The sequence below is a fragment of the Giraffa tippelskirchi genome, chromosome 9 (genome assembly GCF_054371585.1).
Source record: "Giraffa tippelskirchi isolate mGirTip1 chromosome 9, T2T-mGirTip1v1.2.pri, whole genome shotgun sequence".
Lineage (NCBI taxonomy): Eukaryota > Metazoa > Chordata > Mammalia > Artiodactyla > Giraffidae > Giraffa > Giraffa tippelskirchi.
In genome coordinates, this window is record NC_137283.1 from 23327460 (window position 1) to 23353538 (window position 26079).

A 26079-nucleotide genomic window follows, 5' to 3' on the forward strand; every position below is an offset into this window, starting at 1 on the left:
GCCCCTCCCCCTCCCCCCCAGGAGCAGGTAGCACTGGGCCGGCCAGGGCAGGTCTGGCCAGGACCCTGACACAGTGCGGAGAGGAAGCCCTCCCTCCAGCTCTTTTTTCATCCTTTTGTTACTGATCTTATGATTCTACACATGAGTAGAGAGGGTCTAATAATTCAGCCATTCAGAGATGAAAGTCATACGCCGGCACCTTTCTTATACTGCAACAACAGAAGGGTCAGCTGAAGAAAGACTCCTGGGCCACTTCTTAGTAGGGGAGTGGGCTCTGGATTTATCAACCCACAAGACTATATACAGTAGAAGTGATTTTTACTGTTGGGAAAGTGAGCTTATTCCTGCGAATTAAAAAATTTAAATAATCAGCATCAATGACAACTATTTGAAATGTTACCAAATACAATTAGTTTCCCTTTGTGCTCAGTCGCTTAATCATGTCTGATTTTTTGTGGCCCCATGAAAGATAGACCGCCAGGCTCCTCTGTCCATGGGATTTCCCAGGCAAAAATACTATTCTAGTGTATGCCATACATATTCTAGTGTACGCCACTCACATTCTAGAGTATGCCATTTCCTCCTCCAGGGGATCTTCCCAACGTCTCTTGCATCTCCTGCATTGGCAGGCATATTCTTTACCACTAACTAACATCTAAGGACAGCATATGTTATTAGCAAAGGAATGTGCCACAGACCCAGGTGAGCAATATGGAGTGAAGCCAGAAAACGTGGGAGAAAGCAGATGATCACTGGATACCCCGCAATGTAAACTTCCAGTATCACAAATAAAACATTTTGAAATGGAAATAAGGAGTGGTACTCAATTTAAATTGTCCATTTGTAAATCTACTGCCATGAAACAATTCTTCCCATACAACGATATAAAGGCACTTAATTACCTTGTGCAATGATTTTTTTAACATTATATGCTTTAGAACATTTGTTGTTTGCTCATTTTCTTAGTTTTCTAATTTAAATCCCAAATTACTTATTAACCCCTGTGCATACTGGATTTAAATAAAGAAATACATTAAGAAAGTACAAGTATTTTATATGACAATGTAACATACTTTTGTACCAAGTTTGCTGTTTTCTCACATCATTAACACAATCAGAATAGGACATAAGAACTACTCATAGATCAGGCACATATCTAAAAGCTTAGACAGGTTACAAACACCACTCCACACACCAGCCCCAACGTAGCACTTATATTTTCACATTAAATTAGAATGAATTTTTCAAAATTAACTGTCTAGTGTCATTCTAGTCCTTTAAAATTGTGCAATGGCTTTCTATGGCCTCAAGGACACAAGTCAATTTCCTTTTATTCCCTAAAGATGCTACTTTGTACAGTTTTGTAATGCACTAATCACCCTAATCACACAATTACACTGTCTTTGCTTGCTCTCTGCCCAACTCATTAGGCATCATTCATGTTCAGGTCTCTGCAATAGAGTACAAGGACTCGGCCGTCTCTCTCCTACATCCGTGAGGTCCACTCATTCTCAGCTCTTTGCCAATCCCTTAACACACCACTTCTCTCATGATCTCATCCCACTGTCACATTATATTGTTTTTCTTAAGTGTTCTTTCCAAACTCAATCTGCAAATTTTATCCATCTTTTCACTTCATCTCAATTATTAATATCAATTCTTCCCCATAATTTCTTCACAACTACCACCATAATATCCCACATCACACCACAATGTAATTTTAGTTTTCTTTTCACATCAAGCAAATAACTCCTTGAAAGCACATTATACAGGTCTCTTTATATATATATATATATATATTCATATATATATCTATGTGTGTATACACACACACACACACACACACACACACACACACACACACATATATGTTCTGTGCTAAGTTGCTTCAGTCGTGTCCGATTGTTTGTGACCCCATGGACTGTAGCCCGCCAGGCTCCTCTGCTCATGGGATTCTCCAGGCAAGAATACCAGAGTGGGTTGCCATTCCCTTCTCCAATATACATACATACGTGTGTGTGTATATACATAAGCCTGAAGTCAAGCAAATTTCCATACAGAGGCAATATTTAGATTCAATAGGATATAAATTAATGGATGGAAGCCTATCAATGAATTACGATTCTGATGTGAGTTAGCTTAGTATATAATAGGGGAGAATGTAAAACACAAAGAGAAACAATACTTAAGTTCTCACTGTATATGTTAGAAATAAAGAAACAAAATTAAAAAGTAATTATAGCATCTAAGTAATGAGGTTAAATGATAATACAAGTGTTACTTGAATTCTGCAAACCAACGCGGTAAACCCCAAACAAGGAGGAAGTAGAGAAACATTCAAAATAAACTTACTAAAAATGTTTCATTCTTTAAAGGCTATACAAACACATGGAAAAGAAAATAACATTAGCTTGCTCCCCTTCAAATATGTAAAAATCCTTCATAGCAAGCATATTAATAATGTATTACTCATTACAGTTATGCTCACTAAGTTTTGACACTCAAAGCACCTATAAGGAGACTATGTGTAGAATATGTAGACTGATACTCTCCCAAGTAAACAGAAATTCATTCCCAAACACTATTAGTATCAAAGATTTTTGAAAATTGTGCAAACCATTTTAAAAATTTCAATCACATTTGAGAGCAACTCGAAACATTTTTATATTTCTACTCTGTCACATGTCAGCATTTCTTTTTGCAGCATGGCAAGATGGGCTAGAGCTGAAGTAGCAAGAATACAAATGAGAGCCTACTCAGTAATTCATTCTTTATAATAAATAAGACTCTTGACCATAGCCACAACTATTTCTCCAAAATGAAATTTCAAATAGTGTTAATCGCATCTCAGCTCTGATCCAGTGGCACTCTGTAACAGTCAATCATAAAATAACACACTATGCAAAGGTTGCCTCCTTCTGTGTCTGTGCAGCCAAGGAAGATCACATTGTCTATTCAAGAGATGCAGGTTCTATCCCAGGGTTGGGGAGATTCCCTGCAGTAGGAAATGGCAATTTACTCTTGCATTCTTGCTTGGAAAATTTCATGAACAGAGGAGCCTAGCAGACTAGAGTCTATGAGGATGCAAAGAGTTGGACACAACTGAGCACGTGTGCACGTGCACACACACACGTGCACACACACACACACACACACATACACCCATGGATAGTCACAGGAGCAAACATGCATCACTTTCTTAATTATTTAAAGGAATAACATTTCAAGTTTATAAGCTACAACTTTCATTATTTCATCAACAACATAGGTATCATATTGAATAAATGTATGAGAAGAATAAGATTATAATGATAAACTCCACATTTTTTAGGGATGATAGTTACACGCAAAGCATCAGGCTATGTGTACACATCATTAGCTCATTTTGGTCTTCATAATCCTACAAGAATTATATGGTAAGAAAAATGAAGCTAAGATGTGTTAAATAATTTGGTCTAATCTTACAAGAGTAGCGTAGTCAGAATTTGATATCATTTTTCAATCACCAAGTCTGCCTGCTACTTTTCTTTTTCATCACATAAAACATTCTCCATCTGTAGAAACTGAATCAGAACCTAAAACAGGGAATTCATTATAATAGAGAGTATATTATATTATGCTCCTTTTCTTAAGCATTAACCTTAATATATTGATTTAAGGAGTTACATTATAAGAAAATTACTAAAATTTGCACAAGCTTATTAATTCAGAACAACAGAAGACTGCTGCTTTGAATAACAGTAACGTTTAAAGCAAAAGTACTAATTTCAGTTACAGCACATAATATAAACTACAAGATACTGGTAAATTGCTACTAATAAAAGAATTGAGTAGAGTTAATGGAACTATGAATTCACAATAACCCCATGTTACACAGCCCATATACATATCTTACCACCACATTCACAGTTACCTAGAATTGTTGCAATGTCTGTAATTCTGACCAATAGGTTCAAGAAAGAAAATAAAGGGAACATACTAGTAATTTTTAGTTAGATTCTAGTAACTGGTGAAAGAGACCTTGAAATGTGCTAAAGAAAATAAAAGGAACTTCTTTACAGAGTGAAGATCATGTTCTCAGAGTACAGATTTTTCAATGAAGTTTACAGTACTGCAGGTAAGCAAGCCAACCTTCCACAACTGTAACACAGAAATCTTCACAAACAGGCTGCTGCTGCAAAGTGTATCACAAATACATGTGACAATATTATCAAGGTAGGTTATTTTCTATTTCTATTGCACCTCTCACTACCTTGGTCAGGAAGTAGGGGAAGGGGAAGCTAAGAAGGGTGAAAATGGATAGGAGACATCCATGCTCCTAGTCTCTCACAAAAAGAGGGGTGTGGAAGGCCCCTCACAGCCTCAGTCAGAACTATTTAAATTACTAAATATAGTCTGAATGGCTTATACATTTGTTTTTGTTTTTTCCAGGACACAAGTGGGAAGACACAGCACATAGAAATGGATAGTTCACCAAAGCAAGGAATCATATAATATATGAGCATCTGAAAGGCACCAGAAAGCAGACAGAGGCGACTCAGCATAGGGTCTGATGTTTCACCAGTCCCTGATGGGATCCTGTTGCACAATCCAGTCTAGCATTCATTGTCTCAACAAACAGAAAGCAGCTTCATGTACTATGTTCTGTATAAACTGCCAAGATTATAGTATAGAATAGGGCAAGTTTGCTTAGTGCTTAGAATGTATTGTGTACACCTACTAAAGTATTAAATCCACATCATTTAATGTTCACAGCACCTCTACAAGGTAGGCATGATCTACTTCATTTTGCAGATTTTAAAAACTGCTTTGTAAGGGTTAAGAACATGCTCAATATCACACAGCTGGTGACAGAAGAAATCCAGGTGGGTTTGATTCAAAAGTGAATCACTGTCCTAGTCTAAACTACTAGACTATGTTCATCACAGTGATCTGTGTCATCGAGAAGTAAATCATACTTAGCCACCTATTTAGTTGACCAGTAATATAGCTGACCTGGATTTCCACTTTTTAAAAACCACTATTGTGGGACTTCCCTGGTGGCCCAGGGGTTAAGAATCTGCCTTGCAATGCAGGGGACATGGGTTCAATCCCTGGTCAGGGAAGTAAGATCCCACATGCCACAGAGCAAACAAGTCTGCGAGCCACAACTAGAGGGTCCGTATCTCACAATAAAAACCACTATTGTTAGATTAAAGCAAACTGTTATTTGTGAAAAGTCAAAGTGTTTAGTGGCTCGGTCATGTCAGACTCTTTGCGACCCCATGGACTGCATGCAGCCTGCCAGGTTATTCTGTCTATGGGATTCTCCAGGCAAGAATACTGGATTGGGAAGCCATTCCCTTCTCCAGGGGATCTTCCTGACCCAGGGATCGAGCCCAGGTTTCTTGCATTGCATGCAGATCCTTTACCATTTGAGTCACCAGGGAACCCCATTTATTTAATCCCAAGAATTCCACTTAAACACGTTTTTGCTATAATTTTTACAAGGAATTAGAAACGTGACTTAAGTAAATAGTCTCTCTTTAAGAATGTCATTCACCTAATTAAATATAGTAAAAGTACTGTCTGCATTCCTAATTAATTTGCTAATCTGCAAGAAATTTAGAATCAATAGCTAGCTAATAGCTACTCAAATGAGTCACTAAAGACAAAAATATTCGTATTTGTATTTGGTAGTTGAAGAGCAATCATAATATAGATGATAATATACATTTGTGCAACTCAAAATGATGGCAATGTGTCTAGAATCAAGCCCTATAAAACTTACTTGGGGATTTGAATCATGCCATTTGTTTTTTTATTGTTTGACTTTCTTCTCCTCCAAATTTGACCCATGTCAGCATAAGCACACTGATTGACAGCTGTCCTCAATGGAAATTTCCATGACAAACCTAAAAGTCACAGGCAACATAAACTGTCAAGGTTATATGAGTACAGCTTTGCAAAGTGCAAAGTATTTTATACACAAAAGTTTAGCCCAAAGGTAGAAGGGTCATTTTAGTGTAGTAAAAACAGGAGAGTCCTGGATGCATTTTTTAGAACCTCAAATTCATTATGGAATCAGGAGTGCTGCCCTCCTAACCCTTACTTTCTCATGAACCAAAGTCTTTTTCCCAGAAATGCTCAATCTTTATTTAATTAATGGGGAAAAAAAATAAGGGTTTTAAGTATTATGAGCTGAAACTGACCCTGCCTAAACATGGAAAATATTTTCACTGTCCAAACCATGAAAACTATTGATTCTGGCTTTAAATAAGACAGAAAAATAAATCTCTGACAAGAAAAAGAAAACAAATGAACCTTGCAGCCAACTCTTGCTTGTTCAAGTCTCAAACACCAGAAATTCTTTCTCAAATATTCCTAATCACCCTCACTGACTTATTTCTCCCCTTATCCCAGACTCCTGTAAGATCATTAACGCCCCACGGGCATGTATTATCTGAGTTAAATTTTACTTTGCCCATCATGTTTTGTGCAAGAGACACTCCAATATAAGTAAGATTAGTCAATTTAAAATCAAAACAAAACTCTGCGTGTGTGTGTATGTGTGTGTCCCCCTTGCACTGTCATGTCCAACACTTGGTTACCCCACAGACTATAGCCTACCGGGCTTCTCTGTCCATGGAATTTTCCAGATAAGAGTATTGGAACAGGTTTCCATTTCCTACTTCCCGACCCAGGGATAGAACCCATGTCTCCTGTGTCTCCTACGTCTCCTGCATTGGTAGGCGGATTCTTTACCACTGAGCCACCTGAGAAGCTCTAAAAACTGTTTACCAGAAGCTTACTAGGCTTTTCAAAGCACTAGTTACAAGTATTAAGTACTTTGCAAGCAGTACTCCACATAATATTCACCAACTCCTGCACCTTTAGGTACAACCCAAATTTCTAGATACGTACATCAATAAACTGAGTGATTTAATTTACCATGTCATTTAATTATCTGATGAGCTCTACAAAACACGTATTATCCCATCATATAGCTGATGAAGCAGAAACCTAGAAAGTAGGTAATTTGCTGTCACACAAAATAATACAGCTAGTACAAAAATGAATTTAGAACTGCTAAGAAATTGGTCTTCAAATTTCAAACTCTTATCCTCTCAAGAAACTCACATGGTACTGAGTGACACGTGAAGTAATTTTACAATGTAGTAGGTATGGCAATGAACTTGTCCCAATTGCCCAAGACTTTCCTGATTTAAATGATAACATACAGCATCTTGGGAACCCCTCAGTCTTATGATAACTGGTTGGTTACTTTCATGACAAGTATTATAGAAGTGGAATGGAAAAAAAAATACAACAAGAGTTTGTATGTACAGGGAAGAGAGTCATTCTTTACTCCTCAGTAGTATGAAAACAGGCTTAACAGAAGCACATTTGAGTTAAGCATTATGCAAAGTATAACAGACATGGTAAGAAAAGACAGCAAAGGTAGACTGAGAGGCGATGTAAACAAAGATGAGGATAAAAAAACACATGACAAGGTCCAGGCTGGATGACTAGACTGGTGCGGCTGAGGCTGTAGGCTTCAAAAGGGGACACAATGGAGAAATGTGATTGGGAAAAAAGAACATCACATAGAAAGGACCAGAGTGAGTCTCAGAAGAGAGAATTAAGCCTGAGGACATGATTTTTCTTCCAACTCCCTTCACAGCTCTACAAAGAGAGACAGACTTTGAAGAAATGAGAGCTTGGTGAAGAAATGAGAGCTTGGCTTAATGATTTAGTGACAAATATCTGTGCCTGGTAGGATACTGCCAAGTGATTCTTGACTGGAAGTCTGATTTATTATGAGGGAGTGCAATTGTTGTTAGGCTCATAACTAAAGTGACACATCTGATGAGCTCAGAAACACACACACACACACACACACACACACTTTTCTAACATTCCTATCTTGGATTTTTGCCCCTTGCCTCCTTGATCCAATAAATTAGTATTGACTGCAAGTGATAGGAATTCAACCCGAACTAGCTAAAGTCAAACTGTAATTTATGAATTCCAAGAGCTGAAAAATCAGAAGGCAAACTCACATGAGACATAGCTGGATGAATCGTCTCAGGCAGTGTAAGAGGACTGAGTTTCTCTCTGTCTTGCCTCTGGTTTTCATTATCAAGTGACATGTGATGACTGCCATTTGACCGAGGCTTTCCTCCCTGGTAGTGAGACAGCTGGAGCAGTGGCAGACAGACACGCCCCTGGTTCTGGTCTCCTTGTTCACAGAGACTGGTTCAAGGCATGCATGGAGCCCAGGTGGAGTCACTGAGAAGCTAGAAAACATCTCTATCCTCTGCACTGGTTCTCACCAGGCCCAATGCCTGTTCTAGAAGCAATTACTGTGAACACAGAGAGCCAGGGCTCTTCCTTAAGTAAAAGAGTATGTTCCAATCCTTAAATAGGAAATGGAGTTCACCCACACCATTTGCACTAAGAACGGGCTACTACCAGACAATAAAATATTATCCAGTACTCATAAGATATGAGCTCACTGGCCATGAAAAGACATGGAGGGACACAAATTAAATGGACATTACTAAGTGAAAGAGATCTACCAGAAAAGGCTACAAATGTATGATTCCAACTATGTAACATTTCAGAGAAGGTAAAACTATGTAGACAATTAAAAAAGATCAGTGGTTTTTAGGGGTGGAAGATCCAAGGGAAAAAATAAACAGGCAGAGAACAGAGAATTCTTAGGGCAATGAAAATACTGTATATGATATTATAATGATGAATATGTCATTATACATTTACCCAAACCCACAGAATGTACAACACCAACAGGGGACCCTAAGGTAAACTAAGAACTTTGGGTGATAATGATGTGTCAATGTAGGTTTACCCTTGGTTTAAAAAAAGCACCATCCTGGTGAATGACATTGATAATGGAAGAGGCATGTGCTCCAGTAGTGGGTATATGGGAATCATTGTATCTCTCTCTCAACTTCGTTTTAAACCTAAAACTGTTTCAAAAAATAAAGTCTTTACAGCAGCTTTCCACTGATATATTTTACACATGGCAGTGTATTTATGTCAATCCTAATCTCCCAATTCATCCCACCCTCTCCTTCTCCCACTGTGTCCACACATATCCATTCTCTATGCTGGTGTCTCTATTTCTGCCCCGGATACTGGTTCTTCTCTACCATTTTTCTACATTTCACATATATGTTTTAATATGTGATATTTGCTTTTCCCGTTCTTACTTACTTCACTCTGTAAGACAGACTCTATAAAGCACAGGAAGCTCAGTTCAGTGCTCTGTGATGACCTAGATGGGTGGCATGGGGAGAGGGTGGGAGGCAGGTCAAGGAGGGAGTATATATGTATATATATAGCTGATTTGTAAAGCAATTATATTTCAATTAAAAAATAAGACATAAAATAAATAAATAAAGTCTTAAACTAACAAAGACAAAGAAAAGAACAGTAACAGAGGCCAAGTTAATATACACACACTCCTTTTTGCACATCTACAGAGAGGGATATGAGAACTGGCTGGTTATCCATATCCAGATTCATTCACTGGAAAGCTGTGACAGAGACTGCCTAGTTATTTGGCAAACATCTTTCTAAACATGTTTTCAAACAAGTTTTCCTCTCCTCCTGGGCACTCAGTGTGACTCTACTCCTCAGCTTCCCTTGTAGCAAGGAATGGCCAAGTGACGGAGTTCTGTCAGATGGAATGTGGGCAGGGGCCATGACAATCGCTCCCAGGCTGGGCCTAAAATAAGCTCGTCTGAAACCTGCCAGGACATTTTTCTCCTCACATGCCATATACCTTTTCTGAACAAAGGGGACTCAGGAGAGGACAAAGCCACACAAGGGTGAGGAATCTGATTCTCTGAATGACTCCAAGGAAAGCCACTCCTGTGCTGTGACTACTGAACATGACCAAGAAATACAAAGAGTTTTCAAGTCACTGAAAATTTAGTTTATCTGACACAGAAGCTAGAATTAGCTTTTCACAAGTCCCTGTAGGATTCAGCTCTTTGGGAGTCTGAAAACATGATAGTAAGCTAGGCTTCCCTGGTGGTTCAGTGGTAAAGAAGCCAAAAAATATGCCTGCCAGTGCAGGAGATGCTGGTTCGATCACTGTGTCAGAAAGATCCCCAGGTGGAGGAAATGGCAACCCACTCCAGTATTCTTGCCTGGGAAATCCCGTGGACAGAGGAGCCTGGTAGGCTACAGTCCATGCGGTCACAAAAGCAAGTTTAAACCTCTCCATCTTGCTAACCCCATTAAATCACAAGAGGAGCCTTGAAACACACACACACACACACACACACACACACACACACAGATGGCATGGATGTGAGGAGAATTGGAAGGTAGAAAAATTTAGGGGAAAAAAGCAAAATAAATCAAATTTCTCAGGACAAGAGGTTCAGGGACCATTAGAAGAAAATGAACACAGGCTTTTGAGAAACAGTTGATTAATAAGTTTACAGTATATCTGCTTCCTTGCATGGTGGGAAGACGGGTGGTTTCTCATCAATTAATTGTGAAGATGACACAAATACACACTGAACAAGAAGAAAAAATGAGTCGATGATATGGATAAATGAAATCTCCTGGCAAAATATTTCACTCTCATTATGACCACCTCACATTTCCACAGTGACCCCTGGAAGCCATAAGTGCATTTGCTATTTCTGTAAAAGACAAAAGACAAATGCAGAGGAAAGAAGAGATGAAGCAGAGTCTCTAATATAAGTGGGACAACAGAATAAGGATGACAAGAGGACTCATTTTGTTTAGAGGATTCTAGGATAAGAGACAAAGGTTCCTCCAGTCATGCAGGAAATACTGAAACACTTTTGGAAAGCTGAATCAACAGGAGGAGACTTTCGGGGAGTTGGGGATGTTAATGAACAGTAATGCCTTTGCTCAAAGGTAAGGTTAGGGGAGGATGTTTCAGTTGTGAACTTACCAGAAGGGATATTTGCTTAGGCTAAGAAATGAACAGGAATTTATCTTCACACACTGCAGCATAAAAGTGACAGGCCAGGATTTCCAAAATGAAAGCTTAAAAGAAAGGTTAAACATATCCTAGAATTTTTTATCAAAAGTGAAAGCACTGTAATGGGGGGGGTGTCTTCCTTTAACTATGCTCCCGATGCTGGTAGGTATTCAAAGTAAACCAATGTCATATATAATTCTGCTTCAGTATATCTTCAATTAGATGCAATCTTTTAACTTCTTTAGGATTTTTTTAATTTTCCTGCACCTGTTTTATACAGACAAAAAGAAAAGTTGGTCCAATGGCTACAATAAGAAAAGCATTGCAGCAAGAACAACAACAACAAAAATAAGATAGTGAAGCTTCCAGGAAAAGCAATTCTAGAGTCAGACAATGTGGTTCAAACACCAGCTCTGCCACTTGCTGGCTATGCCAGGCAAATGATTTAATTTCTCTAAGCCCAGTTTTCCTCAACTCTACAATAGACAAAAGAGTAATTCCTAAGGGGGGCACCTTAGCAAAGGACCTCAAAAATAATACACACTATCTGTGTAAGCTGTTTCTATCATTTTTTTCTTATATCTATTCCAGTTTTTCTGCCAGAAAACCAGTAGTTGGGTGGGGGAAGGGAGAAAGGGAAGAGAGAAGTAACATTTACTGAACATGGGGAAATATCCATACAGTAACAGGAGGCCAGACAGTGATGGCTGTTCCACCAAACCCTTATTCTCTTCCTGAAAACACAGCTAAACTACATTTCCCAGACTCCCTTAGAGTAAGATACACACATATATAACTGAGTTCTGGCCAACGGAATGAAAGCAAAAGTGATATGTATGACTTCCACGTCTGGGCAGTTAACATCCTGCAAGTCTTTCTCCTTCCTACAGATGAACACAGATGAACCTGCTAAAGATGGCAGTGACACAGACTGTATTAAAGCTGGATCTTCCTATCACATCTTGGAGGAATGCTGCCAGGATCACCCATTTTGAAACTTTATATGAATGAGAAATACATTTGTTTCATCTAAAGCTGTACACTTCATTTCATTTGTTATCATTCATAATCTACCCAATCTAATAAAGCTAAGCTCTTTACCTATACTCCTGTGTATAATACCTACCATGCTGCATTGAAATAAATGTCATCTCAATTTTATAGCTAAGGAAACAGAGGTTCACAGAAGTTATTCAATTGTCTTGTCCAATATCATGACTATAATAAGTGGTAGGTCCAGGTTAATCCATTCCAAGGTAAATGGGCTTTCCACCCTCCACACAATAAATACCACAACACAAAAAGTATTCTGCCTTCCTTCACTCATCTATTCCTTCGTTTCCTCACTTTCTAACCACTACAACTTTAGTCTTTGAACTAAGACTTCATATTTTTTATCTGTATATCTGATTTGGGAGATCTAGGATGGCCCCTAGGTTACATTCATCTCTTATGCCTCATTTCATCCACATGTGAGTCCGTGGCAGGGAAACAAGATTCCTCATTCACCTGTTACAGGAGCTACACATTCCTATCAGCTCTGCAACTGGCTACAGTATCACAGATGATGAATGACAGAGGTACCGATAAGGAGAAAAAGGTAAAACAATCCCAAACCGTCAGTGATCTCCAGAGCATCCACCCTAGGGGCTGTGCAAAACAATCCACTGGGATACAGAAAAAGAATATCTGAACAACTGGTTCATAATTTTTTACTTTATTTATCCTTCAGTTTCTTTCTGGGTATGTTTTATAAGTAGTAGGTCAAAAAAACAGTATATGTGTGAAATGTATAAATAACTAGTGATCTATGGTCAAATGCCTTCTGACAGTACCTAATCAAAAATATGAAAACCAATAGGTCTAAGTTAATACAGCTGGTTTCCTTCACCAGACTTAAAACAATGTGCTATGGAAAATGACAACAACAAAACTCTCCACATCTGTGTATACAGACATCTTCCACTTACCCTATGAAACAGATTAATCAGAATCATATAAAAGCATGTTTTCATAGAAATTAAATTATTTGCATAAAAAAAGGCTGAAACAAATGTATATTATGTTTATGTCTTCAAAGAAAACAAAGAAGAATCCAACACATTAAAATCATGCCCATACAAACTTGGGGGGAAAAGTCAGAACTATAAAGGGGAGTCTTCTGCTGAGAAGTTTACTTATCCAGGTTACCTTTATTTTATAAGACCTAAACTGATGTAACAGATGTCCTGTGTACCTTTCAGAAAAAAAAAAACAAAAAAAAAACTATAGTTAAAAGATAAAGTGCTTAGTGGGAAAAAAATAATTCTAAAACCTACTTCTGAATAAAAGAGAGAACTAAGCAAAATAATTGGAAGATTTTTTTTTAAAGCCAACATTATTTGAAAAGCTTGTTCTCTGTTCACTCTTTTTTTTTAAGATCTTTAATTTTTACTGGAAAAGTATCAACTACATAATGTATTTTCTAAACCCACATTTATTTTGGCCACAGACATCCCGGTTATTTTTTTTTTTTTTAATGTTAGTGAATGCACCAATGTCACTGCACATATTTTTACTGTACAATGCAGTCTACTTTGCTGATTGAGAAACTATGTCATTCAGTCATTTAAGAAACATTTTGGTGTTCCTATCATATGACCTACCAATATGAAATGACTAGGGAAGAGGGCAACAAACTGACTGGAGGAGACAAATTCCCCCAGGTTAAAGTGAAAAGTGTTTATACAAAGGCTGCAAACAAGGAAACCTGCTTCCTTTGTAGCTTCCAAGTGGCTCTGATCTGCAACCTTAAACAACAAGTCACTATTTCTACCATCTCAGCCCCTAATTTTAAAAGGTCAGTTTTTCATGCTAGCCAGCAACCTTGGAGGGTCCACTCTGATAAATAATGAGGCATACCATCATGATCCCACCTCATCAAGCCAGAGCAGCTGAAGCCAGTTTAAACAAATAAACAAAATCAAGAGCAATTTATGAGATGGCTAATAATAATAATAATAATAATAATATCCCCATGGAACTTTACTTTTGATCCTTAGCAGCACTCTTATACTTTCATCACCTCTTATGTTGATTAACACAAGGCAGGAAGAATAAAGTTATGGGTGACACGTGAGTTTTCTCATCAAGCCACCAAAACTACCTCAAGGTGTCTACCCTCATGACACAACGTTCTTTTCCACTCACTTGGACAGAAGCAGAGAAAAAAAAAAAAAAAAAACTTGCAAATCAGCCGTACTGGCAATGCTACTGCGTGGACTTGCCTGCAAGGAAATGTAAGTCTTCATGCTCTTGCCCCTCTCCCTAAAGGACTTAAACCATAAACTTCAAAGCACAAAATAAATGCACATTCCAAACAAATATGGAATTATTACACGAAACATCCACTTCATAGTAAATTGCAGGAGCCTCCCATGCAATTAAAGGACGCTGTTATTCTGACAAACATGTCCCTGCCTCTATGTTGATTCCAGTAGGAAAACTAGAAAAAGTTCCAGGAGCCTATCATTCCTCCCAGGATCTCCTCCATGCAAACAACACTTCAACGCAACCCAAGATCCACCCACACCTCCAACGCAGACCACCCACCCAGGGTGAGCTGCCACACTGACTCGCCCTAAGACCACCCCCGCAAGCCTCTTCGCTCCAAATCTGGAGACCCCAGCCAACCACCAACCTCCTAAGCTTCGCGTTGCGCGAAGCCTTCTCCTTGCAGGAGCTCCGCTGTGCTGCAAAATGTTTTCATGTATCAGACGCCCTGACTGGTTCTGAGAGATTCAAGAGCCCACGTCCTCCTAAACCTCACCTCCACATCTTTCATAAGCAATGAAATATATTCGCGAAGCACAAGGAGAAGAAATGCACGCAGGGTTCGAGCCCTCCGTTCCAAAAGGAGAGAGAGACGTCTGGTGTTTGCAGGGTGCCCGGCGCACATCTCGCTGATGTCTGGGTCCGGGGAAGAGAACAGGGGGTTGCCTTCGCCGTTCAAAAGGAACTGCGAATCCCCCTGAAGTTGCAGGTAAATGAACGCCGCCCTCACAAGCTCCCGCAGAGTCTGGGTACATCAGCTAGGTGCCCCCACAGCGGGGACCCGGTGGATGTGCTTCGTCGCTGTACCTCCAGTGCTCAACACTGAGTCTGGCGCACAGTGGCCGCTCCACCCCCATCCCCCCAAAAAACACCAAAAAACAAAACAAACAAACAAAAAAATGTCCTTTCTAACAAGACTTCTTCCACCACGGCTACGGGATCTTGCCCTTTCAGTCCCAAGTCCCTTCACATCTCAGCCCAAGTTCGCCTTCCTCTACTGTGGCTGCAGCTGGGCGCTCGGAGCCCCGGGTAACATCTAAGGGAAACTCTTCCGCCGAGAACCGCGCGCCAGCGGCGAAGGCGCGCGGAAAGCGGACGACAGCCTGAAACCAGTTGCAGGAGCTGATTTTAAGGGTTCCTGAAGCATTACTGGCTCTAGGTTCCCTGTTTCGGGGCAGCCTTCCGGCGCAACAAACTTATTTTCTGACTAAAAAGATGGGTTGCCGTGAGGTGACTGCGTGCCGGCGCCGGTGCCCGGGCTCCTCCCGGGTTCAGGGCGCACGGTGCCGGCTGCCCCGACCCCGCAGGGTGACCGGGCCCACGGCGGTTCGGCCCACAGCCCCCGTCCAGCCGTGCAGGAGGGGACGCCGCCGAAGAACCCACTCTCCCCTGGGCAGTCTCCGAGACCCGTGCTCTTTCTCTGAATTCAGGGTGCCCGGGGCAGCACGCACCCAGGCTGGAGAGGGACCCGGACAGCTCGCGCGCTTCACTTACCTGAGCACCTGAGCGCGGCTCCCGCCTCAGCTTCGGGTGCGGCGCCCGCACAGACCGAGGGTCCCAGAGTAGTGGCGAAAGCTTCCTACTTGCGACCAATCCCGGTGTTGAACCCGGTGCTCTGCCTGGTGCCGCGCTCCCCTCCCTCCTCACGCTCGCGGCTGCTCTAAAAACCCGGCGCCGCGGAGTTCAGGCTGCCGGCTCCTCAGCCCCAGAGGAGGGGGAGACGCGTGAGGAAGACGCGGGGCGCGGGGCGTGGGGGCGGGGGGGCGGAGCGCACGGGGCTGAGCATGCTCAGTGCGCGGCCGGAGGAGGCGCGCGCCCCGGCGCCGCACCTGCCGGCCCCGCCCGCGGGAGAAGGGCCCCGGTGCCCGGGAGCAGAGATGTGACAGGGTGCCTCGCCTGAATCCCTGTCACCCGATGAACCGTCAAGCCTATTCCCGTGCGCCCGTGAAGAGGATATGCTGCTTAGCGACGGGGAATAAACCAAATCGATGCCGCCTTCTTTTGCAACCCGAGTATGGGGGCGCAAGGAGCCGCGACCTGCCCGAGTACCCAAACCTCTGGCCTCCGGGAAACGCAGAGTCTCCTTAAGGCTCCCTGGCCAGGGACACACTTTTGCTCTGGGTCTGACAGTTGCCGAGTTCAGAAGGATTGGGAGTTGGGGGAGACCGGTATTAAACTTGTGAAGCCTGAAGAAGGGGCTTTTGGAAGGTTTATCCTACCCGTCCTCAGGAGGAGGACATTGGACAGACGGGTAGCGTAACCGACCTGGAGTCTCACCCATACAAGCGGGCTTTCGAGCCGGATTGCGTGTGTTGGAGAGGAAACGGTTGCGATGAAATAGGCACAAGGATCAATTTGCGGTGTGTGTGGGCACATTGAAAGCTTTGTTATTCAAAAACATGTGCCTTAGACGATGACGTTACCATGGGCATTCTGTAGTATGCATCTACTCTTTTCTTGCAGAAATGGCTCTCTTCACCCCAACTCAAACCTCAGGGTAACCGTAGAGATTGGCAGCAATGCCCAGCGTCTCAACAACCCTGTGCAAAGAGAGAATGACAGGCAAAGGAAAGCCAGCCAGCCTGAACTCATCTGGATTGCATTTCCAGAAATCCCAAGAGGGCCCGAGTTCCTCTCCCAGGGAAAAAGCCCCAGGGGCTTTGCTGAACTCTGGTCTTCCTGAGCATCACTCAGCAGTTCAGAGCTACATAAACAACTTCTGACCATTTACACAATCATGTAAACCTACCCTGACATCTCCATTATGTGGAAAAGATGTTAACTGGAAAACTATTTTTAAACTACTGTAGTAAGCAAACACCCAACTCCTACCAATATGTGCAGCTGCCTTGTTAGTTCACACACTTTTGTTTGTTTGTTTTGTTTTTGTTTTTAATTCTGATTCAGGAAGTGGGCAGATTCAGACATGGTAGTGGGTATTGTTGTGATCAAAATTTTCAGCACTTAAAATTCTGTGGCTTTTCTTGCTGCTGCAATCAGTGCTAAGGAAAGGAGATTTTGTTGTGTTTTTCCCCAGATTTCTTGATTGCTTAAACTTGGAAAGAAATTGTCAGCTTTTCCCTCCTCCTCCTGTGGTGTGTTTCTCTAATAGTGGTACTTTTGCTAAATAGAAATGTTGATAATGCAGATATATTCCATGGCAAATAAATAGTTAAAGTGAATTGTTTCTGCTCATGTTGAAGGCTTTTGTGTTCCTGACAGAAACATGGTTTGTAATTATTTTTAGATTGATTATTTTCTGCACCTAGTCAATTAAAAATAAAAATATATATGTTTTTAAGTAAAAATATATGACAAAAATGCCTGGCCAGTAATTCTCCAGGGAAATATTCCTATGTATGCATGCATGCATACTTTAAACATGTTCAGAGGAAAAAAGGTATTTTGGACTCAAAACCAAATATCAAAGAAAAAAAAAGAATAAAGCAAGCTGTCACATTCTCCCAAGGAGACCACAAATTGAAGCAATTTTCAAAGTTCTATGAAGATTTTGGACAAAATCCCTTAACAGTGTTTCTGAATTTCAAATTTAGATATTTTGTTTTCATTCTTTCCTTCGACTCTTCGCCCCTCTATTATACACTAGGTATTCTAGTAGGTGCTGTGTGCATGCACGCTAAGTCGCTTCAGTCGTGTCGGACTCTTTGCGACCCCATGCACTGTAGCCCACCAGGCTCCTCGGTCCATGGGATTCTCCAGGCAAGAATACTGGAGGGGGTTGCCATGCCCTCCTCAGGGGGATCTTCCCAACCCAGGTATCGAACCATGTCTTCTGCATTCGCAAGCGGGATCTTTACACCTAGCGCCACCTGGGAAGCCCACTAAGTGCTGGGAAACTGAAAATTATCAAAACTTAGAATCTGCTCCATCGTTCATCATGTAGTTGGGAAAACAGACATTATGTATCAGCAGAGACAGATTTGGGTTGTGCTGATGGAATGTCAGTTACATGTTATGATGAAAGATATATACATGTATATACATGTATATATATATATATTTTTTTTTTCTTTTCACCACCAGGGTCACACCAATTAAATGCTATGCTTGATCAGCATCTCCCCCAACTTTTTTCCAGGAAAGACAGCCACTAGTTTAAAATGCAACGAATAATCCAGTCCCTTTTTTCCATTCCACAGAAAAGACATGAAGCTCACTGCTTGCCACCTCTGCCAAGAAAGGAAGCCTCTTGCTGAAGCTCCCAGGATTGGGGAGTGTTCCTGGGAGAACTAGCCCCTGCCAGGAGACAGGAATGATTTATTTTGATGACAACAGCCTCACACGTGTGTTCCGCATATCCGGGACTGGCTTGGTGTCAGTTTCTTGCTCAGGGAAGTTGTCATTGGGATTCTCTGGGGGAAAATGTTCCAAATGAATCAATTAGTGCTTCCAACAGCAAGTTTAATATCACTGCACTGAGTTCCCACTCTGCATCAGTGCATGAATGAATTACTCGTGCTCATGTAATTTGAAGTAATCATCATTGTAAGGCAGTGGAAAAGTTCTCCTGCCCATTTAGCCTAGGTAGCATCTAAGCAGAGACCTGCTGTCACCCCCTATACAGCCCCCAAAATAATTTTACTTCCAGGTCTTTTAATACAGGAGTATCTATGTGGACACAAGGTCACCTCTTAACGCTCATTAAACCAATTTGAAAAGAGTCTGATAACTCTTAAGGGAAATTAACACTGAAAACGTTTTTGACTTTTTGGAGACATGTGTGGAATACATCATCAGGTTAGACTCAGCATGCAACACTTCTGAAAACTCCAGAAAGGGAATTTATCTACTCCTGTCACTTCTTCCCCACACATCAAGAGGATATGGTGGAAATGGCTTTAATAAAAGTGGAAAAAGGAAGAGTATTACAGGAAAAGAAATATGCATTCCAGATACATCTGATGTGATTTGATTTTCTTCTTACACCTTGCATCCAGGACCATTTAGTCTTTAAAAAGACTAAATAAACATCACCCTCTTTTTTCTAAGTGACTTGACTAAGGCCATCCAGTGGCAAGAATGTTGCAATCAGATAACACATACCTTCCTTCTATAATTAGTTGTTGCTTATTTTTAGTGTGTTTGGTATCTGGATAAATCTTTCAGTATGAAGCAACACTTGTACCCTATTCTCGGGTTTTAAAACTAGTTCAAATTCACTTTGATCAAGTGGATAAAGCAGTGCTTTTTAAGGAATTGTGTCCAGAGGAGCTTTGTGTTCATTGTTGAAATAGACTGTAATGAAACAAAGCTCAGGTAAAGACTTTCAGGCTAGGCTTCCTAAGGCTCCTCCTCTTCAATTGTTTTAGGCGACTGATGGATGCTTGAGCTTCAAACTAAGGCCTTCAGAACAATAATGGCCACATAGCGTGATAATGATAATTAACAGACAAAAGCACAGTTAATCGCCATGAAGGTTGTGACACAGATTGACAGAGTCAGAGTAAGCTGGAAGCCTGAAACCCCAGCCAAGACTACTTTATAAACATGGCACAGAGACTCCCACTGTATTTAAGCATTAGGAACCAATCAGCTGTGCTCCCCTCCACACTTTTCCAGATTTCATTAGAGTCTTTATACAGAATGCAAAAATTAAATTTTCAGACGACTTTGCTTTGAAGAAGTATTTACAGTTGGTTTTTGTTGTCTGCAGTAATTATGATCTGTGAAAGTGAAAGTGAAGTTGCTCAGTCATGTCCAACTCTTTGCGACCCCATGGACTGCAGCCTACCAGGTTCCTTCGTCCATGGGATTTTCCAGGCAAGAGTACTGGAGTGGGTTGCCATTTCCTTCTCCAGGGGATCTTCCCAACCCAGGGATTGAACCCGGGTCTCCTGCATCGTAGGTAGACACTTTACCGTCTGAGCCACCAGGAAAGTCTTTATGATCTATGTGAAGCCTCTGGGAAAGATTGAAGGCAAAAGGAGAACAGGGCGGCAGAGGATGAGATGGTTGGATGCCATCACCAAGTCAATGGACATGAACTTGGGCAGACTCCAGGAGATAGTGAAGGACAGGGAAGCCTGGCACGCTGCAGTCTATGGGGTCACTAAGAGTCAGACACGACTTAGCAACTAAACAGCAACAACAACAAAGTCTCTGGGAACCCTGAATTAGTGAATACTAAAAAAACCATTGCTCCTATGAGAAATGAAGAGTTAGGTTCCTGTGAGCCTCTGGTGACAACATTTTCGTTAAGCAATCAGTAGAAAAAACCTTATGTGCACTTCTGCCTAAAGGCATTGTACTTAATGCATATTGTTGATTCGTTAACATTGTACTCACAGTCAGTATCACTATAACTCATTCTTGAAGAAAGCTTGTTGAACAGATGAATTTTCTCTGGAAGGCATACCACAGACTTCTTGCCCTTAGCAACATAAGATAGCACTTCAGCTCCATGCTTTGGGCCGTTTTAAATGGCAAGATCTCCAATAAAAGGGCAAAGAAATGTGGCGCCAAATAGACTGTGAAAAGGACACTTCTTTACGATAAAGAAATAAGACAGGAAGGCAGAGCATCACCTTTTCAGACTTCACCAAGGAGAGTGGGCACCTCAGATTTTTCAGTGCTCTGTGTGTTGTCCACAAGTGACTGCAAAAGTCCCACAGGTATTGACTTTGAGGTTACAAATAAATTTCAGTAAGTAGACAAATTTGTAAATATGGAATCGTGAATACTAAAGATGACTATGCCCCAAATCCCTTTTAAATTGTTAACCACATTAGTCCATATGGTATATGATTCAATTTATAGGTACTTGATCCTTATGCAGTCATTTTAGAAACACTTTACTGAGAGGAAAAAAATATATTTGGTACTATCAAAGACTGTCTTCTGCCAACTTGCTCAAATAAATTATATGTCACAATTACATAGGAATTTTCTGTTTATTATGGACCATAGTCATTTCTGTGTTTATTGACAAAGTGGATTTTGGAGTTTTTGCTGCTGTTGTTCAACATGACAATTCATGAAGGATAATTTCAAGAGCTAAGGTAAAATTAAGGGTAAAGAGAGAGGAAGATTAGTGAAGTGAAAGATGTGTTTCTTTAGGAGCTGAGAAAAATGGAGTTCTGTTCTTGGCCCCAGAACATCATAATCTTAAATGGACCTAAGATTGACAATTATCTCTGCAGATGGCTGGATGCAGAGGAAACCAATCCACGGGCTGAAATGAATAGATCAGATTCTAATGATTAATTTTTTGTTCTATGGAAGGGATATTGGGTGTGTGTGTGGGGGGGTGGTTTCCCTGTTGGTGCAGTGGTTACTACCCTACTTTCCAATAGAGGGTGTGTGGGTCCCATCCCCTGTCAGGGAACTAAGATTCCACATGCTGCATGGTGTGGCCAAAAACCCTTTTGGAAAGGAAGAGATGTGGGAAATAAATGGTTTCTATATGAATCCTTTAATAATATTGCTACAAGTTCATATATGAAGTCTCAGCTCATGTTAAGAAATTTTATAAGATGGTTCCCAATGATCCATGCTCTTTACTATACATGGCCTTATTTAATTCCTTTCCTTTTAACTGTTGGCTAGACTTACTGATTCACTGAAATGATGGATGTCACTTTCAAGATTAGGTTACACAAAGACTGTGGTTTCTGTCTTGAGTGCTCTCCTTCCCTCTCTTTCCGATTGCCCAATGTGACAAGTCTCAGTCTATGGAAAGTCCTTTATGACAGATAACCAAGGCATGACAATATTCATTAGAAGCAGATCTATTTAGGCTTGCCGACAGCTGTGTGAGTGAGTTTGAAAGCAGATTCTTCAGTTCCAGTAAAATCAAGAAATGACTAAGCCACTGGCCAATCAGGTGGCTGTGATTTCGTGGGAGACCTTCAGCCAGCAGTGTCCCCAGTAAGAGATACCTAGATTCAAGACCAATGACAACATTGATTAGTTGTTTGTTCGCTTAAGCCCCTATGCTTAGATGTAACTTGTTACACAGCAATAGATGGGAAATACAGTATGTAAAGGCTGTATATTGTCATCCTGCTTATTTAACTTATATGCAGAGTACACCATGAGAAATGCCAGGCTGGATGAAGCACAAGCTGGAATCAAGATTACTGGGAGAAATATCAATAACCTTAGATATGCAGATGACACCACCCTTACAGCAGAAAGCAAAGAGGAACTGAAGAGCCTCTTGATGAAAGTGAAAGAGGAGATGAAAAAGCTGACTTGAAACTAAACATTCAGAAAACTAAGATTGTGGCATCCAGTCCCATCACTTCATGGCAAATAGATGGGGAAACAGTGGAAACAGTGAGAGATTTTAGTTTTTTGGACTTCAAAACCGCTGCAGATGGTGACTGCAGCCATGAAATTAAAAGACGTTTGCTCCTTGGAAGAAAAGTTATGACAATCCTAGACAGCATATTAAAAAGCAGAGACATTACTTTGCTGACAAAGGTCCATCTAGTCAAAGCTAAGGTTTTTCCAGTAGTCATGTATGATTGTAAGAGTTGGACCATAAAGAAAGTTGAGTACTGAAGAATTGATGCTTTTGAACTGTGGTGTTGGAGAAGACTCTTGAAAATCTTTTTGACTGCAAGGAGATCAAATCAGTTAATTGTAAAGGAAATCAACACTGAATATTCGTTGGAAGGACTAATGCTGAAGTTGAAGCTCCAATACTTTGGCCACCCGATGCAAAGAACTGACTCATTGGAAAAGACTCTGATGCTGGGAAAGATTGAAGGCAGGAGGAGAAGCAGATGACAGAGGATGAGATGGTTGGATAGCTTCACCGACTCAACAGACATGTGTTTGAGCAAGCTCCTGGAGTTGGTGATGGACAGGGAGGCCTGGTGTGCTGCAGTCCATGGGGTCACAAAGAGTCAGACATGACTGAGCGACTGGACTGAACTGAACACCCCCAAGATATTCTGATTTGGTAAGTTTGGAGTGGAACTTGATATGTGCATTTTACAGCAAATCAATTGACTCTGATGCATCTGGTTCATGGACTACTCTTTTGCAAATTCTGGTAGTTGGTGATGAACGAGTTACAAAAAAATTAGAGAGTTCATTGGGACTTCCCTGGTGGTCCAGTGGCTAAGAATCTGCCTGCTAATACGGGGGACATGGGTTCGACCCTTGGTTAGGGAAGATTCCACATGCCACGGGGCAACTAAACCCACACATGTTGCATCTACTGAGCCCACTCACCACAACTATTAAAGCCTGTGTGCTCTAGAGCTGATGCTGTGTCACAAAAGATGCCACCACAACGAGAAGCTCAGTTACCGCAACTAGAGAGTAGTCCCTGCTCTAGGAACTAGAGAAAGCCTGTTCGCAGCAATATAGACCCACACAGCCAAAATTAAATAAATAAATAAATTTTTAAAAAATTAGAGGACATCAAATTATACATCTTTCATTTTTCTAAATAATCACTACCATGCGAAGCTGTGTCTCTTGCATCTTCTGCATTGGCAGGCAGATGCTTTACCACTGTGTCACTTAGGAAGCCCACTACATACTCACATAAGAATAATTATTTTCTAGAAGATTTTCACATTGTAAATATTGTTATAATATCATTTTATTCACTTAATGTGCCCTGAAAATTTTTTTCCTATCATTGAATACTTTCCAATGCCTTATTTTTAAAAGCTGCTTAATGCTCCATTTTGGGGGGCTCCCAGATTCTTCAATGGTGAAGAATCTGCCTACAGTGCAGGAGACTTGGGTTAGATCCCTGGATTGGGAAGATCCCCTGGAGTAAGAAATGGCAACCCAATCCAGTATTCTTGCCTGGAAAACTCCATGGACAGAGGAGACTGGTGGGCTACAGTCCATGGGATCACAAAGAGTTGGACACGACTGAATAAATATACAACAACAAATACTCTATTTTAGAATATACTACAAATTAATAAATTCTCAATAAAATGTTGAACATTTAAATTGTGTATGTTCTCTCATGATAAACTTTTCAATAAACATATTGAAGTTAAATTTTACATACGCTCAATTATTTCTTTAGAATAAAGAGTTGTGGTTTTGTTCATTCTTAATTATTAGATTCTTTTGTAGAGACAACCATTACCTCCAAGAAGTGAAGGTAGGTGAGATCTCTATGTCTTAGTCTCAACACCTTCAAAGTAATATGATAGAATATACGAAAAGAAGATTCAAGGTTAAATTCTGCGTATGTAAAAACACAGCAGGCAGGAATACAAACAGCATCATTCAAATTGTAAGCTCAACGAAGTATCAGCTCTTTATTCTACAGGCTGTGTAACTGTCATTGGAATGAAAGATTCACTTGAGGCAATTGCGGCAATATTGTAAGGGTAGGATTCGGCTAACATTTTAATTGGAGTTTGGCAGCAAAAATCCTCTAGAAAGTGATCAACACAGAAATTATTACAATCTTGAACACAAGGCACCATTCCTAAGAATATAGGCTATTGGGCTCACTAGATTTCTATGTTCTGCAAAAGCAAAACTAGTATTTCTAGTAAAACTCTTATCTTAGGCATCACTCATTTCACTAGTGAGTAATCATTGCTACCTTCAATTATGTCAATTAACAAAGCTTTTATCACGGATCTTAAATAAAGTTAATTGGATCCCTTGTGGTTTTTTGATAAGAGGCTTTCAGATGCTAACTACTCACCTCTGGAAAATGCATTCCTGATTAGAGATATACAAATATTAACAAACCACAAGAGGGTAGGGAAAAGCAACACACACACTTCACACAGAGGGCCATCAACCATACATCAACCATACATACAAACATACCAAAATGTATGTATGCATTTTTACATAAACAAATGCAACAGAAACTTTGTGCACATTTTTACTTGCTGTGTACCTGAAGCTAACAAAGCATTGTAAATCAACTCTACTCCAATGACAAAAGTTTGTTTAAAATTTGTGCACATTTTTAATATGCTTATTCCTTTTGCCAAAATTTATGTCAACTTACTCTTTCATCAGTAGGATGTTTTCCCAGTTTCTTGCATGTGCTGTGCTGTGCTTAGTCGCTCAGTCATATCTGACTCTTTTCAACCCCATGGACTCTAGCCCGCCAGGCTCCCTGTCTTTGGGGATTCTCCAGGCAAGAATACTGGAGTGGATTGCCATGCCCTCCTCCAGGGGATCTTCCCAACACAGGGATCGAATCCAGGTCTCTTGCATTGCAGGCGGATTCTTTATCATCTGAGCTACCAGGGAAGCCCAGTTTCTTGCATACTTGCTGAGTAATATAATTTTATTTATATCTTTTCTAATCTGTGGAAATAAAATATTTCACATTTTTCTTCTCTTTACCAATGAGGTTCAATACTTACCTATGTTTATTTGCTGTATGCATCTAATAAAATGCTTGTGTTCTTTGTTCATTTACTTATTTGAATGTTTATGTTTACCCTAGAAATTTGTCAGTTTTCAATATATTCAAGATAATAAAATTTTATCTTTGCAAATATTTTTCTGTTTTGCTTTTAAAATTTAGACATACATACATATTTTACCTTTTGTAAAATTAGATGTATTACTTTTTCCTGACATTTCTTTTCTCCAGCTTTATTCAGATAAAGATGACCTACAACACTGTGTAAGTTTAAAGCATACACTGTGATGATTTGATGTACAAATTGTGAAATGTTCACCACAATAAAGCTAATTAACCAATCCTTCATCTTACATTGTTACCTTTTTTGTTATTGTTGTTATCATAAGAACATTTAAGATGCACTCCTTGAGCAACTTTCAAATAGACAATATAATATTATTGTTTAGTCATT

General features: G+C 40.4%; 1 protein-coding gene across 1 annotated transcript in view; it reads right to left on the minus strand.

Moving 5' to 3' along the window:
• Positions 1-16017, minus strand: part of CNTN4 (contactin 4) — a 1007382-nt gene extending 991365 nt beyond the window's left edge. The window contains exon 1 of the mRNA XM_081528227.1: positions 15779-16017. The gene's annotated coding sequence lies outside the window, so the exon portion shown is untranslated. The remainder of the gene's footprint in view (positions 1-15778) is intronic.
• Positions 16018-26079: the final 10062 nt, after the last annotated feature.